Below are 17,699 nucleotides of genomic sequence, written 5' to 3'. Positions count from 1 at the left end.
CATAATAGAGCGACCTTTCCCGCCGGGCGACGGGCAAAGGACAGAAATGTTAATTTAAAAAGTTTTGTTCGCTTTTCAGTAGAAGTTATCTAGATAAACCCTGCGCGAAAATGTTTAACTTATTCACAGATTCTTTTTTTCTTCTTTCTTTATGAGCAGTAATGGGTTCAATGTAAGGACAAGACAACGAAGGTGGCGGGGGGCAGCGCCAACGACCAACGCAACGACATCAGAGGGTCCCAGACACTTACTGAGGGCGAATAGGAAGAAGAGACTCCGGCTCACCGGGGGCACATATAGTAACTATCTATCATATATCTATCTATCTATTATCTATCATCTATCTATTATCTATCATCTATCTATTATCTATCTATTATCTATCATCTATCTATTATCTATCATCTATTATCTATCATCTATCTATCATCTATCTATTATCTATCTATCATCTATCTATTATCTATCTATTATCTATCATCTATCTATTATCTATTATCTATCATCTATCTATTATCTATTATCTATCTATCATCTATTATCTATCATCTATCTATTATCTATCTATTATCTATCTATCATCAATCATCTATCTATTATCTATCTATTATCTATCATATATCTATTATCTATCATCTATTTATCTATTTATTATCTATCTATTATCTATTATCTATCTATTATCTATCATCTATCTATTATCTATCTATTATCTATCTATCATCTATCTATTATCTATCTATTATCTATCTATTATCTATCATCTATCTATTATCTATCATCTATTATCTATCATCTATCTATTATCTATCTATCATCTATCTATTATCTATCATCTATCTATTATCTATCATCTATCTATTATCTATTATCTATCTATCATCTATTATCTATCATCTATCTATTATCTATCTATTATCTATCTATCTATCATCTATCTATCTATCTATTATCTATCATCTATCTATCTATTATCTATGAATTACATATCTATTATATATCTATCATCTATCTATCTATTATCTATCATCTATCTATTATCTATCTATTATCTATCATCTCTCTATTATCTATCTATTATCTATCTATTATCTATCATCTATCTATTATCTATCATCTATCTATTATCTATCTATCTATCTATTATCTATCATCTATATATTATCTATCATCTATCTATTATCTATCTATTATCTATCTATCATCTATTATCTATCTATCTATTATCTATCATCTATCTATTATCCATCTATTATCTATCTATTATCTATCTATCTATCTATTATCTATCATCTATCTATTATCTATCTATCATCTATTATCTATCTATCTATTATCTATCATCTATCTATTATCCATCTATTATCTATCTATTATCTATCTATCTATTATCTATCATCTATCTATTATCTATCTATTATCTATCTATTATCTATCTATCATCTATTATCTATCATCTATCTATTATCCATCTATTATCTATCTATTATCCATCTATTATCTATCATCTATCTATTATCTATCTATTATCTATCTATCATCTATTATCTATCTATCTATCTATTATCTATCTATCATCTATTATCCATCTATTATCTATCATCTATCTATTATCTATCTATTATCTATCATCTCTCTATTATCTATCTATTATCTATCTATCTATTATCTATCTATTATCTATCATCTATCTATTATCTATCTATTATCTATTATATATCTATTATCTATCTATTATCTATCTATCTATTATCTATCATCTATCTATTATCTATCATCTCTCTATTATCTATCTATTATCTATAATCTATAATCTATTATCTATCTATTATCTATCAACTATCTATTATCTATCATCTATTATCTATTATATATCTATTATCTATCTATCAATTATCTGTCTATTATCTATCTATCTATCATCTATCTATTATCTATCTATTATCTATCTATTATCTATCATCTATCTATTATCTATCATCTATCTATTATATATCTATTATCTATCATCTATCTATTATCTATCATCTATCTATTATCTATCTAGTATCTATCATCTCTCTATTATCTATCTATCATCTATCTATTATCTATCATCTATCTATTATCTATCTATTATCTATTATCTATCATCTCTCTATTATCTATCTATCATCTATCTATTATCTATCTATTATCTATCATCTATCTATTATCTATTATCTATCATCTCTCTATCATCTATTATCTATCTATCTATTATCTATCTATTATATATATTATCTATCTATTATCTATCATCTATCTATTATCTATCTATTATCTATGTATCATCTATCTATTATCTATCTATTATCTATCATCTATCTATTATCTATCATCTATTATCTATCTATCTATTATCTATCATCTATCTATTATCTATCATCTATCTATTATCTATCTATCATCTATCTATCATCTATCTATTATCTATTATCTATCTATTATCTATTATCTATCTATCTATCATCTATCTATCATCTATCTATCATCTATTATCTATCTATTATCTATCATCTATCTATCATCTATCTATTATCTATCTATTATCTATCATCTATCTATTATCTACCTATTATCTATCATCTACCTATTATCTATCATCTATCTATCATCTATTATCTATCTATTATCTATTATCTATCTATCATCTATTATCTATCTACTATCTATCATCTACTATCTATCATCTATCTATCATCTATTATCTATCTATCTATCATATATCTATTATCTATCATCTATCTACTATCTATCATTTACTATCTATCATCTATCTATTATCTATCTATTATCTATCTATCTATCATCTATTATCTATCTACTATCTACCATCTACTATCTATCATCTATCTATCTATTATCTATCTATCTATCATCTATCTATCATCTATTATCCATCTATTATCTATCATCTATTATCTATCTATTATCTATCATCTATTATCTATCTATTATCTATCATCTATTATCTATCTATTATCTATCATCTATTATCTATCTATTATGTATCATCTATCTATTATCTATCTATTATCTATATATTATCTATCATCTATCTATCTATTATCTATCTATCATCTGTCTATTATCTATCATCTATTATCTATCATCTATCTATCATCTATCTATCTATTATCTATCTATTATCTATCATCTGTCTATTATCTATCATCTGTCTATTATCTATCTATCTATTATCTATCTATTATCTATCATCTATCTATTATCTATCATCTATCTATCTATTATCTATCATCTATCTAGTATCTATCTATTATCTATCATCTGTCTATTATCTATCTATCTATTATCTATCTATTATCTATCTATCTATCATCTATCTATTATCTATCTATCTATTATCTATCTATCATCTATCTATTATCTATTATCTATCTATTATCTATCTATTATCTATCTATCTATTATCTATCTATTATCTATCATCTATCTATTATCTATCATCTATCTATTATCTATCTATTATCTGTCATCTATTATCTATCATCTATCTATTATCTATCTATTATCTGTCATCTATCTATCTATTATCTATCATCTATCTATCATCTATCTATCTATTATCTATTATCTATCATCTATCTATTATCTATCATCTATCTATTATCTATCATCTATCTATTATCTATCGATTATCTATCTATCTATTATCTATCATCTATCTATCTATTATCTATCATCTATCTATTATCTATCATCTATCTATTATCTGTCATCTATCTATTATCTATCATCTATCTATTATCTATCGATTATCTATCTATCTATTATCTATCATCTATCTATCATCTATCTATCTATTATCTATCATCTATCTATTATCTATCATCTATCTATTATCTATCTATTATCTATCGATTATCTATCTATCTATTATCTATCATCTATCTATCATCTATCTATCTATTATCTATCATCTATCTATTATCTATCATCTATCTATTATCTATCAATTATCTGTCATCTATCTATCTATTATCTATCATCTATCTATTATCTATCTATTATCTATCGATTATCTATCTATCTATTATCTATCATCTATCTATCATCTATCTATCTATTATCTATTATCTATCTATTATCTATCATCTATCTATTATCTATCTATTATCTATCTATTATCTATCATCTATCTATTATCTATCTATTATCTATCATCTATCTATCATCTATCTATCTATTATCTATCTATTATCTATCTATATCTATTATCTATTATCTATCTATTATCTATCATCTATCTATTATCTATCTATTATCTATCTATTATCTATCTCTCCCGGCATCTTGCACTAGCAGTGACCCCTCTACATCCATCGGGCAGATGTCATTATCTTCCTGGGAATGTATCGGGGGTCTTGTGCTGGCCGGGGATACATGATACGGGCAGAGGGTCCCATGTTGCGGGTTGGGTCTCGGCTGCGGTTGGACCAGGAGTCGGCGCCGGTGTCTTCAGCCGCACGTCGTCTCCTTGCAGGTGGAGGTGACATTACGCAGCGGGAGCCTCCTGCAGATGGAGACGTTCTCTCGCTTCTATCTTTCAATTACACCATTATACGTCGTACAGAATGAAGTTTTCAGCAGGCGACTTTGGTGGGAACCGTAATAAATCTGCAGAGCTGGGACGCATCCGAGGTAATGGCTCCTGAGAGCAACGGTGGAGCCGTGAGCGTGCACGGTGCGGAGGAGCCTGCGGAGAGCGCTCCTGTGTGATCAGCGCCCTACACAGACACTGAGCTGCGCCATCATCCGAAAAATCCCCAAAATATGTCCCAAATCTAAAAACTGATAACATATATTACGAATCAGCAATCTATAGGGCAGAGTGCACATCACCCAGAATCCTCACTATCAGTCCTGCTGAGACCTATAGTCCCACAAGTGAGAACTGCCAACATTACCATCACCAGTTTCCCTTAGAACAGTCGAAGAATTATACTGACAAGGCACGCCAGCTATTACCAGACACTGGGTTTCGCCTCTTGGTTGTCTTCTGGGGCAAGCTAATAAGAGCTGAACCCATGAAGGAGCCGACAGGCGAAACCCAAGGCTGAATAGAAGCTGTTGTGACTTGTCAGTATAATACAAAGCTCAAAATCTAAGCGAATTCTCCAGCACAGCAGCTCCACGTCTGGCTGTTCTATAAGGGAAACTGGTGGTGGTAATGTTGGCAGTTCTCACTGGTGGAACTACTGATCTCAGCAGGACTGTTGGAAGTGTGACGGAGAGGGAAGATTCTGGATGATGTGGACTCTGTTCTATCCTTTATCTATCATCTATCTATCCATTGATTTATCTATCATTCTATGTATCTATCTTTAGTAAGATGGCCGCCGGACAGGTCCTTGAGGGGAGATATGTATCATCGAGGTTGGCAGCTTTGGTGATGTAAACCCTGGAAAGCATGCTCCAGCACGTATAGTGCTGAGAGGGTTAATTGGGGGTATCAGGGCCGGTTTTACAAGCAGTCATAAGAGATGGGTGGGAATGGCTGCTCATATAGCCCCACCTCGGGGCGTGGTTTTGTAAATAAAATGGAGACCAAGTGTCTCATTCAGTCTCTGTGGCTGGAGGTGTGGAGACCTCCTGTGTGTTTTGCTGAAGGACACTAACCTGAGCAGGCGACCCCGAACTACTGTATGGACTGTTTATTTTATGTTTTCACTCTGTGCCGGAAAAGGCTGTGTTTTTGGTTGCTTATCCTGAGCGGTTTAAGAAGTCTGAATAAACGGGTCTGAACATTTTTATGAAACCGCTTCCTGAGCCTACCTCAAACACAGCTTAGTGAGTACCAAACCCCTACACTTTCCATACATTCTTTTATTATCTATTAATTGTCTATCTATGTGTGGCTGGCACTGTTATGGGGATAATGTGTGGCTGGCACTGTTATGGGGACTATGTGTAGCTGGCACTGTTATGGAGACTATGTGTAGCTGGCACTGTTATGGGGATAATGTGTGGCTGGCACTGTTAAGGGGATAATGTGTGGCTGGTACTGTTATGGGGACTATGTGTAGCTGGCACTGTTATGGGGACTATTTGTAGCTGGCACTGTTATGGAGACTATGTGTAGCTGGCACTGTTATGGGGACTATGTGTAGCTGGCACTGTTATGGGGACTATGTGTGGCTGGCACTGTTATGGGGACTATGTGTAGCTGGCACTGTTATGGGGTCTATGTGTAGCTGGCACTGTTATGGAGACTATGTGTAGCTGGCACTGTTATGGGGATAATGTGTGGCTGGCACTGTTAAGGGGATAATGTGTGGCTGGTACTGTTATGGAGACTATGTGTGGCTGGCACTGTTATGGTAATAATGTGTAGCTGGCACTGTTATGGGGACTATGTGTAGCTGGCACTGTTATGGGGATAATGTGTGGCTGACACTTTTAAGGGGACTATGGGTAGCTCTCACTGTTATGGGGATAATGTGCGGCTGGCACTGTTATGGGGTCTATGTGTACCTGGTACTGTTATGGGGACTATGTGTAGCTGGCACTGTTATGGAGACTATGTGTAGCTGAAACTGTTATGGGGACTATGTGTACCTGGTACTGTTATGGGGACTATGTGTAGCTGGCACTGTTATGGAGTCTATGTTAGCTGACACTGTTATGGGGACTATGTGTAGCTGGCACTGTTATGGGGATAATGTGTGGCTGACACTGTTATGGGGATAATATGTACAGTACTGTGCTAAAGTTTTAGGCAGGAGAGGAAAAACTGCCGGAAATTAAGAAATTTTCCAGAAACAGAAGTGTTAATAGTTCCTTTTTATCACTTAACAAAAGAGAAATCTAATCAAAGCAATATTTGGTGACTGCCCTTCACCTTCATCACTTCTACTAGGACACAAGATTATTCCAAATATCTTGGAGAACTAACCCCAGATCTTCTGAGGATGTCGGTTGTGCAAATATTTCTATCTCAGTAGACTGCTGTAGCTGGTCCCACTGGTTACTAGTTCTGGGTTGATGGCACTGCTGAACATCTTCCGATTTCGAAAGGAAGTAACATCATATGTCTATCATCAGCTGCACTAAGTTTCCTTGGCCGACCACTGCGTCTACGGTCCTCAACGTGGCCCGTTTCTTGGTGTTTCTTAAAAAAGAGCATCTTCAACCCCAGTCTGCTGTGAAATCCTAGCTTGGGAGTCACCTTGCTGATGCAGTATAACTATCTGTGACATGAAAAAAGAACGAGAAATCCTGGAAGTGATGATCGGGCCCCAAAGAGCCCTGATCCACATCATCCGGTCTGTCTGGGATCACATGAAGAGACAGAAGGATCCGCACAAGCCTCATACACAGAAGATCTGGGGTCAGTTCTCCAAAATGTTTGGCACAACCTCCTGCCGAGTTCCTATTTTTTAAAGCACTTTTTCCCACACCAGCCTAGAACTTTTGCACAGTGCTGTATACAAGATAGATAAATAGATAAGAGGTTACATTCCCACAATCTTGTAAGACAATAGACGACAGATTAGACCAGTCTGAGGGTCCCATCCCCCCCTCCCACCTTATTTCTATTGCTCGTGAGGGTAGAAGCTCAGGACAAAGTCACTCAGAGAGTGAAAATACTGTCTTTGTGCTGCAGAAGCCGTCACCCGTCTGAGTGGGAAGACTCCGTCCAGCAGGGAACAGTCACAGTGTTTATGTGAAATCAGCCTAGATCTGCAGCATCTGAACGAACGAAACCCCCCGAAATCTGCACCACTATCTCAGACCACACAAATTCAGAGATGTCATTGCAGCCATCGATTATGGCATCCTAGTGTGAAAGACGCATAAGGTAATTGCACTGCAGGTCTGTAAGTAATCACCAAGCCCCTCACATCAGACACGCGCTCATCTCAAGCTACACCAACTCTGCTCCATCATACAGGTAACAGCAGAACAATTATTAATATCAACGTCATGTAAGTATAAGAATATAACTACTATAATACTGCCCCTATGTACAAGAATATAACTACTATAATACTGCCCTCTATGTACAAGAATATAACTACTATAATACTGCCCTCTATGTACAAGAATATAACTACTATAATACTGCCCCTATGTACAAGAATATAACTACTATAATACTGCCCCTATGTACAAGAATATAACTACTATAATACTGCCCTCTATGTACAAGAATATAACTACTATAATACTGTCCCTATGTACAAGAATATAACTACTATAATACTGCTCCTATGCACAAGAATATAACTACTATAATACTGCTCCTATGTACAAGAATATAACTACTATAATACTGCCCCTATGTATAACAATATAACTACTATAATACTGCCCTCTATGTACAAGAATATAACTACTATAATACTGTCCCTATGTAAAAGAATATAACTACTATAATACTGCTCCTATGTACAAGAATATAACTACTATAATACTGCTCCTATGTACAAGAATATAACTACTATAATACTGCTCCTATGTACAAGAATATAACTACTATAATACTGCCCCTATGTACAAGAATATAACTACTATAATACTGCTCTTATATACAAGAATATAACTACTATAATACTGCCCCCTATGTACAAGAATATAACTACTATAATACCGCTCCTATCTACAAGAATATAACTACTATAATACTGCCCCTATATACAAGAATATAACTACTATAATACTGCTCCTATCTACAAGAATATAACTACTATAATACTGCCCCCTATGTACAAGAATATAACTGCTATAATACTGCCCCCTATGTACAAGAATATAACTACTGTAATACTGCCCCTATGTACAATAATATAACTACTATAATACTGCCCCTATGTACAAGAATATATCTACTATAATACTGCCCCCTATGTACAAGAATATAACTGCTATAATACTGCCCTCTATGTACAAGAATATAACTACTATAATACTGTCCCTATGTAAAAGAATATAACTACTATAATACTGCTCCTATGTACAAGAATATAACTACTATAATACTGTCCCTATGTACAAGAATATAACTACTATAATACTGCTCCTATGTACAAGAATATAACTACTATAATACTGCCCCTATGTACAAGAATATAACTACTATAATACTGCTCTTATATACAAGAATATAACTACTATAATACTGCCCCCTATGTACAAGAATATAACTACTATAATACCGCTCCTATCTACAAGAATATAACTACTATAATACTGCCCCTATATACAAGAATATAACTACTATAATACTGCTCCTATCTACAAGAATATAACTACTATAATACTGCCCCCTATGTACAAGAATATAACTGCTATAATACTGCCCCCTATGTACAAGAATATAACTACTGTAATACTGCCCCTATGTACAATAATATAACTACTATAATACTGCCCCTATGTACAAGAATATATCTACTATAATACTGCCCCCTATGTACAAGAATATAACTGCTATAATACTGCCCCCTATGTACAAGAATATAACTACTATAATACTGCTCCTATGTACAAGAATATAAATACTATAATACTGCCCCTATGTACAAGAATATAACTACTATAATACTGCTCCTATGTACAAGAATATAACTACTATAATACTGCTCCTATGTACAAGAATATAACTACTATAATACTGCTCCCTATGTACAAGAATATAACTACTATAATACTGCTCCTATGTACAAGAATATAACTACTATAATACTGTCCCTATGTACAAGAATATAACTATTATAATACTGCCCCTATGTACAAGAATATAACTACTATAATACTGCCTCTATGTACAAGAATATAACTACTATAATACTGCCCCCTATGTACAAGAATATAACTACTATAATACTGCCCCCTATGTACAAGAATATAACTACTATAATACTGCCCCCTATGTACAAGAATATAACTACTACAATACTGCCCCTATGTACAAGAATATAACTACTATAATACTGCTCCTATGTACAAGAATATAACTACTATAATACTGCGCCTATGTACAAGAATATAACTACTATAATACTGCTCTTATATACAAGAATATAACTACTATAATACTGCCCCCTATGTACAAGAATATAACTGCTATAATACTGCCCCCTATGTACAAGAATATAACTACTGTAATACTGCCCCTATGTACAATAATATAACTACTATAATACTGCCCCTATGTACAAGAATATATCTACTATAATACTGCCCCCTATGTGCAAGAATATAACTGCTATAATACTGCCCCCTATGTACAAGAATATAACTACTATAATACTGCCCCTATGTACAAGAATATAACTACTATAATACTGCTCCCTATGTACAAGAATATAACTACTATAATACTGCCCCTATGTACAAGAATATAACTACTATAATACTGCTCCTATGTACAAGAATATAACTACTATAATACTGCTCCTATGTACAAGAATATAACTACTATAATACTGCCCCCTAAATACAAGAATATAACTACTATAATACTGCCCCCTAAATACAAGAATATAACTGCTATAATACTGCCCCCTATGTACAAGAATATAACTACTATAATACTGCCCCTATGTGCAAGAATATAACTACTATAATACTGCTCCTATGTACAAGAATATAGCTACTATAATACTGCTCCTATGTACAAGAATATAGCTACTATAATACTGCCCCCTATGTACAAGAATATAACTACTATAATACTGCTCCCTATGTACAAGAATATAACTACTATAATACTGCCCCTATGTACAAGAATATAACTACTATAATACTGCTCCTATGTACAAGAATATAACTACTATAACACTGCTCCTATCTACAAGAATATAACTACTATAATACTGCCCCCTAAATACAAGAATATAACTACTATAATACTGCCCCCTAAATACAAGAATATAACTACTATAATACTGCCCCCTATGTACAAGAATATAACTACTATACTACTGCCCCTATGTACAAGAATATAACTCCTATAATACTGCCCCTATGTACAAGAATATAACTACTATAATACTGCTCCTATGTGCAAGAATATAATTCCTACAATAATGCCCCTATGTACAAGAATATAACTACTATAATACTGCTCCTATATACAAGAATATAACTACTATAATACTGCCCCTATGTATAAGAATATAACTACTATAATACTGCTCCTATGTACAAGAATATAACTACTATAATACTGTCCCTATGTACAAGAATATAACTACTATAATACTGCCCCTATGTACAAGAATATAACTACTATAATACTGCTCCTATGTACAAGAATATAACTACTATAATACTGCTCCTATGTACAAGAATATAACTACTATAATACTGCCCCTATGTACAAGAATATAACTACTATAATACTGCCTCTATGTACAAGAATATAACTACTATAATACTGCCCCCTATGTACAAGAATATAACTACTATAACACTGCCCCCTATGTACAAGAATATAACTACTATAATACTGCTCCTATGTACAAGAAAATAACTACTATAATACTGCCCCCTATGTACAAGAATATAACTACTATAACACTGCCCCCTATGTACAAGAATATAACTACTATAATACTGCTCCTATGTACAAGAATATAACTACTATAACACTGCCCCCTATGTACAAGAATATAACTACTATAATACTGCTCCTATGTACAAGAAAATAACTACTATAATACTGCCCCCTATGTACAAGAATATAACTACTATAATACTGCTCCTATGTACAAGAATATAACTACTATAACACTGCCCCCTATGTACAAGAATATAACTACTATAATACTGCTCCTATGTACAAGAATATAACTACTATAATACTGCCCCCTATGTACAAGAATATAACTACTATAATACTGCTCCTATGTACAAGAATATAACTACTATAATACTGCCCCCTATGTACAAGAATATAACTGCTATAATACCGCTCCTATGTACAAGTATACAATGTACAGTGATATGATGGTTCATACATGGTGGTAGCAGTAGTAATAGAGGAGAGTATATACGGTATATTCCCGCTATATGAGCCCTTATTCCATCGGCTGTGTTGGGTTTCTTTCCTCTGTGGTTGGTGTGACGGGGGGATGTGATGGACGTGTATCTGTATCCGTGTAATCTTCCCCAGGGGTCTTTCCACTAATGCAACTTTTAACCTTGACACCAGGTATTCGCCATGAATAAGGATTTCTAGAAAACACATATAAGTCCATGGTGTCAGCAGCTTCCGGCCGGTCAGAGGACGTTTGTTATCTAGGCACAGACCACTGCTGGACTTTATGGATGTAGCAGAGCTGAGTTTGTCATTGCATATATAGTGCAGTAACATGTCAGCAAAAAAATTGATACATTGTAACAAAGTCTCAGCTGTGTGAGCTGGATTCCATAAGGACCAGTCTGAGGTTGAGTCTTACATAAGGATCTTGCTGATTCTGATAATTACTACTTCTCCTCCAAGACGAGCTCATAGGACAATTAGTCACTGACTTAATATAATGGTATTGTGGTTTGCCTGTGGCTGTGCAGAGAGGAGAATGGCTACAAGCGGTGCCTCTCTCCCTGCGTGGACAGACCACGGACTTTTATAGAAAGTGTAATACTTTGTTTGCCCTGCGGGGGCAGTGCAGGGAAACAGAACACTTACTGCTGGATGATGATGATGATGATAATAATAATAAAATAAAGTCATAATATTTCTAATAATAATAATGTAAAATATAATAAAAAGTAATAATAATAATGAAAATTAATAATTAGTAAAAAAAAAAAAATAATTTTAAAAAATTATTGAAATAATATAATGTGAAAAATAATTGTAAAAACATACGAACAATACTACTTAAAAATAGTGATAAAAATTAGAAAAATATAATGAAATAATAATAGAAATAATGTTAAAAATAATAATAGAAAAATATCTGAATAATAATATTGAGAAAAAGTGATGAAAATGAGAAAAAATATTGATATAATAAAATATTAAAAATAATAGAAAAATATCTGAATAATAATGTTTAGATATAGTGCTGACAATGAGAAAAAATATTGAAATAATACTAGAAATAATGTTAAAAATAATAAAAATATCTGAATAATAATGTTGAGAAAAAGTGGTGAAAATGAGAAAAAATATTGATAGAATAAAATAATGTTAAAAATAATATAAAAATATCCGAATAATAATGTTCAGAAATAGTGATGAAAGTTATAAAAAAAAATGTTGAAATAATTAGATAAATAGCGGGAAAAATAATATAAAAATATACGAATAATGTTTAGAAATAGTGATGAAAGTTATAAAAAAAAATGTTGAAATAATTAGATAAATAGCGGGAAAAATAATAGAAAAATATATGAATAATAATATTTAGAAATAGTGATAAAATTAGAAAAAACATTGAAAAAAATAATATAAACATTGTGAAAAATAACAGAAAATATCCAAACAATAATGTTTAGAAATAGTGATGAAAATGATAAAAAAAACTGAAATAATAAAAATAAGGTGAAAAATAGGAGAAAAATTTACAAATAATAATGTTGAGAAATAGTGCTGAAAATTGTAACAAAAAATTGAAATAATAATATAAATAATGTGAAAAATAATAGAAAAATATATGAATAATAAGGTTTAGAAACAGTGATAAAAATGTGAAAAAAAAAAATAATAATATCAACAGACATATCCAGCTCTGCTACACCTAGAACATTCTTGGTAGCTGAAATATCGTAGTTGAATAATACAAATCAATCATCACAATAGTTTCTATACACATAATATCCTCCGGGAGGCGCTGTCCTTGGGCCATCAGAGGTATATGGAGCAGCTAGGACAATCCAGGTGTGGATACATTGTATAGATGGAGTTCCATGATTTGTATCATACAGATGTAGCAGAGCTGAGGCTACATTGTTTCTGTAGGAGGACCACTCATTCTATGGCATTTTATGAATAAACCCAAGCTAGCCAGAACCTAATATGTTAAAAGAAAAACTCATCCTACCTTATGTAGCAGAGCTGATGGGGGTTCCTCCTAAGACCACCCCATTCCAAATGTTAAGTAGAGCAATCTGAGTTGAGAGCCTTTTCCATGCTGACACAGTTAATCTCAAGGAATTGATGTTCTTGTCTTTGGATGAAGTTCTCCAGGCTCCAAATGGAGAAGAAAGAAATACCAGAGATGGGACTTGTCTCCAGTGATCTTCAGAAGCTCCAACCTCAACAGTGAGAAATCCCAGAAAACGTCAAAGAGAATATAAACCTGTGCATGGAAGGGGTTAATGGATGAGACTCAATGGAACATGCCAATGTTATCACTGCAGGAGGATGCTGAGGCTGTGGACTCTTTCTTTTTTTTATGGGCTTTAATTTGATGGTCATCAAACTTGGTGTCCACCCAGATGTAGAGATCTCATATGATGGGTGCTGGAAATTGTCCTGCAGCTGTGATGATCTATAAATGAGAGGTCTATGGGTCAAGTTACAGATGGAGTCTATAGGATAGGTTATTGACGAGAGGTGACAGGTCTGTAAATGAGAGGTTTATAGTGAAGTGGTCTACAGAGAAGACATCTACAGTGGTGGGATCTGTAAATCAAGGGTTTAAGGTTGATTGATCTGCAGACGTCAAGTGTTAATCTTGAGATTAAAGGTCTCTAGTTAAGATAGGTAAGAAAGACTAGATGAGTGGTCAGTAGAGGAAGGACCTGCCCATTCTTCAGGGATCTATAGTTGAGGGGTCTAAATGATCATGCTATTGATGTGTGGTCTATGCAAGAGATCTTTAGATGAAGGGTATATAAGGGTATGAACGGTAGATAATTGTGTAGATAAGGGGTCTGTAGGTGAATTACTTGTAAATGAGTTGGATTATCTGTAAATAAGAGGTCTATAGTTGGGTTATATTTCGATGAGGGGTCTATATTGGGTTATCTTTCGACGAGAGGTCTATAGTTGGGTTATCTGTTGATGAGGGGTCTATAGTTGGGCTATCTGTCAATGACAGGTCTATAATTGGGTTATCTGTCAATGACGGGTCTACAGTTGGGTTATCTGTCGTTGATGGGTCTGTAGTTGGGTTATCTGTTTCTGAGGGGTCTGTAGTTGGGTTATCTGTTTACGAGGGGTCTGTAGTTAATCTGTAGATGAGGGGTCTATAGTTGGGTTAGAAATAGATGAAGGGTCTAGCGTCGGTATGCTGAGTCTACTGTGGTAGATGATGAACCACTGGCATGGATGGTGTCTACAGTGATTAACAAGGGTCTAAGAGGATTAGGTTGGGGTCTATAGTAGATGATGAAGTTCTAAAGTGGTAGATTGGTGTATATTGTTGTCAATAGTTGAGGGTCTATAGGTGGTAGAAAAGGGTCTACACCTGTAGTTGGTAGTTAATAGTGGTTAACATTGTAATGGTCTACAGTGTTGGAAAATAGTCTTGGGTTGTAGTTGAGGATCTACAGTTTTAGATGGGTGTCTATAGTTATTGATGGATCAAGGTCTATAGAAGTAGATGATTGTCTATAGGTATACATGAGGTCAATAGTGGTTAATCAGGGTCTACAGGCAACGATGGAGGTCTATAGTGGTTAATTAGTCTATAATGGAAAATGTAGTTTTTTTGTGGCAAATGAGGATGTTTTGGTGTAGATGAGGGTCCTGCTGATAGGAGGTCTATAGCTGTGGATGGACGTCCAGTAAACAAAGATTCAATAGACGCAAATGGTAGTGTTGGCTGTTCTGTAGATAAGTCTCTAGTTGTGGATGGGGGCCCTGTAGATATGGTCCAGTAGATGGGAGCTCTGTAATGGTCTCTAGTTGTAGATGAGGGTCCTGTACATATAGGGGCTCTGTAGATAAGGGGGTCTCAGGTTGTAAATGGGGGTCCTGTGGAAGGTGGGGTCTCTAGTTGTAGATGGTAGTCCATTAGATAGAAAGTTCTAGTTGTATATGGGGGTCCAGTAGATCAGAGGAGTCCCTAGTTGTAGATTGGGCCCTGTAGATCAGGGCTCTGTAGTGATCTCTAGTTGTAGCTAGAGGGATCTCTAATTCTAGATGGGGGTCCTGTAGATAGGGGATTCTCTAGTTGAAGATTGGAGTTCTGTATATAGTGTCATCTCTAGTTGTAGATAGGGGTCCTGTATATAAGGGGGTCTTTAGGTGTAGATGTGGGTCCTGAAAATAGGGAGGTCTCTAATAGTAGATGGGGCCCTGAAGATAGAGGGGTCTCTAGATACAGATGGGTGTCCTGTAGGTAGGAGGGTCTCTAGTTGTAGATGTGGGCCCTCTAGGTGGAGGTTCCGTAGATGGGGGTCCTGTAGATGGGGTTCCTGTAGATGGGAGTCCTATAGAAGGCGGTCCTGTAGATGAGGGCTCTGTAGTGGTCTTTAGATGTAGATGAGGGTCCTGTAGATGGAGGTCCTGTAGATGAGGTCTCTGTAGAGGGTGGTCCTATAGATGGGGGTCCTGTGGGGGTCTCCAGTTGTGGCTGTGTCCTGTAGATGGGGGTCCTGCAGATGGGGGCTCTGTTGTGGTCTCCAGTAGCTGTGTCCTGTAGATGAGGGGTCTCTGTGCATGCAGTGAGGGTCTCCAGCAGATGTCCTCAGGTCTGCGGGTGGCCGGCTGCTCCTGGATGGATGTGTCTTGCAGGCTGTCTGCCGCCGGTGGGGCCGGGCTCCGGGCTCTGTCTCCCGGCCTGTGGCTCACACTCAGCCTCGGAGCTCTCCTGCCTGCAGCCCGGGCTCCCCCCGCAGATCTGCTCGCAGCTGTGGACCCTCCGCTCCAGGCTTGGCCCGGGATTATCGCAGATCGCTGCCGGTTTCAGCACCACGGAGAGCCGGGCAGGGAGAGCACAGAGTCCGGGAGCCGCAGCAGAAGGATCCGGGACTGAAAGAGCAAAACAAGCGGCGGAAGGGAGCAGAGACCCGGGGAGAAGCTGCAGACAGGACGCCGGAGCATCAGAGCAGCGGATCCGGGAAGTGATGGCTCCTGCCGGTCACAGGGAAGATCAACAACAGGGGATCCGATCTGTCCTGTCCGTGCTGCGCTCACACAGCTCTGCCCGCTCCTCTCACTGCAACCCCGACTAATAGCAGCTGCAGCTCCCCCTCCTGCTGCTCTGCCCGACCCTCCCCCAATGTGTCACCTCCCACTGTGTCCTCCTATCCCTGTATATCCTCCTATCCCTGTATATCCTCCTATCCCTGTATACTCCTATCCCTGTATCCTCCTATCCCTGTATCCTCCTATCCCTGTATCCTCCTATCCCTGTATATCCTCCTATCCCTGTATCCTCCTATCCCAGTATATTCTCCTATCCCTGTATCCTCCTATCCCTGTATATCCTCCTACCCTTGTATCCTCCTATCCCTGTATATACTCCTATTCCTGTATCCTCCTATCCCTGTATATCCTCCTAACCCTGTATATCCTCCTATCCCTGTATCCTCCTATCCCTGTATATCCTCCTATCCCTGTATATCCTCCTATCCCTGTATCCTCCTATCCCTGTATATCCTCCTATCCCTGTATATCCTCCTATTCCTGTATCCTCCTATCCCTGTATATCCTCCTATTCCTGTATCCTCCTATCCATGTATATCCTCCTAACCCTGTATATCCGCCTATCCTGTATCCTCCTATTCCTGTATATCTTCCTATTCCTGTA

At 35.7% G+C, this 17,699-nt stretch overlaps 1 protein-coding gene across 1 annotated transcript in view; it reads right to left on the bottom strand.

The window, feature by feature from the left end:
• Positions 1-17,169, bottom strand: part of LARGE1 (LARGE xylosyl- and glucuronyltransferase 1) — a 521,095-nt gene extending 503,926 nt beyond the window's left edge. Inside the window, exon 1 of the mRNA XM_073650219.1 lies at positions 14,040-17,169. The gene's annotated coding sequence lies outside the window, so the exon portion shown is untranslated. The remainder of the gene's footprint in view (positions 1-14,039) is intronic.
• Between the last annotated feature and the right edge of the window lie 530 nt (positions 17,170-17,699).

Source organism: Phyllobates terribilis, unplaced genomic scaffold, assembly GCF_046119375.1.
Source record: "Phyllobates terribilis strain yellow unplaced genomic scaffold, ASM4611937v1 Scaffold_10__3_contigs__length_209671492, whole genome shotgun sequence".
Classification (NCBI taxonomy): domain Eukaryota; kingdom Metazoa; phylum Chordata; class Amphibia; order Anura; family Dendrobatidae; genus Phyllobates; species Phyllobates terribilis.
The sequence above is the reverse complement of the archived record's forward strand: the minus strand, read 5'-3'. Positions and strand labels throughout refer to the sequence as shown.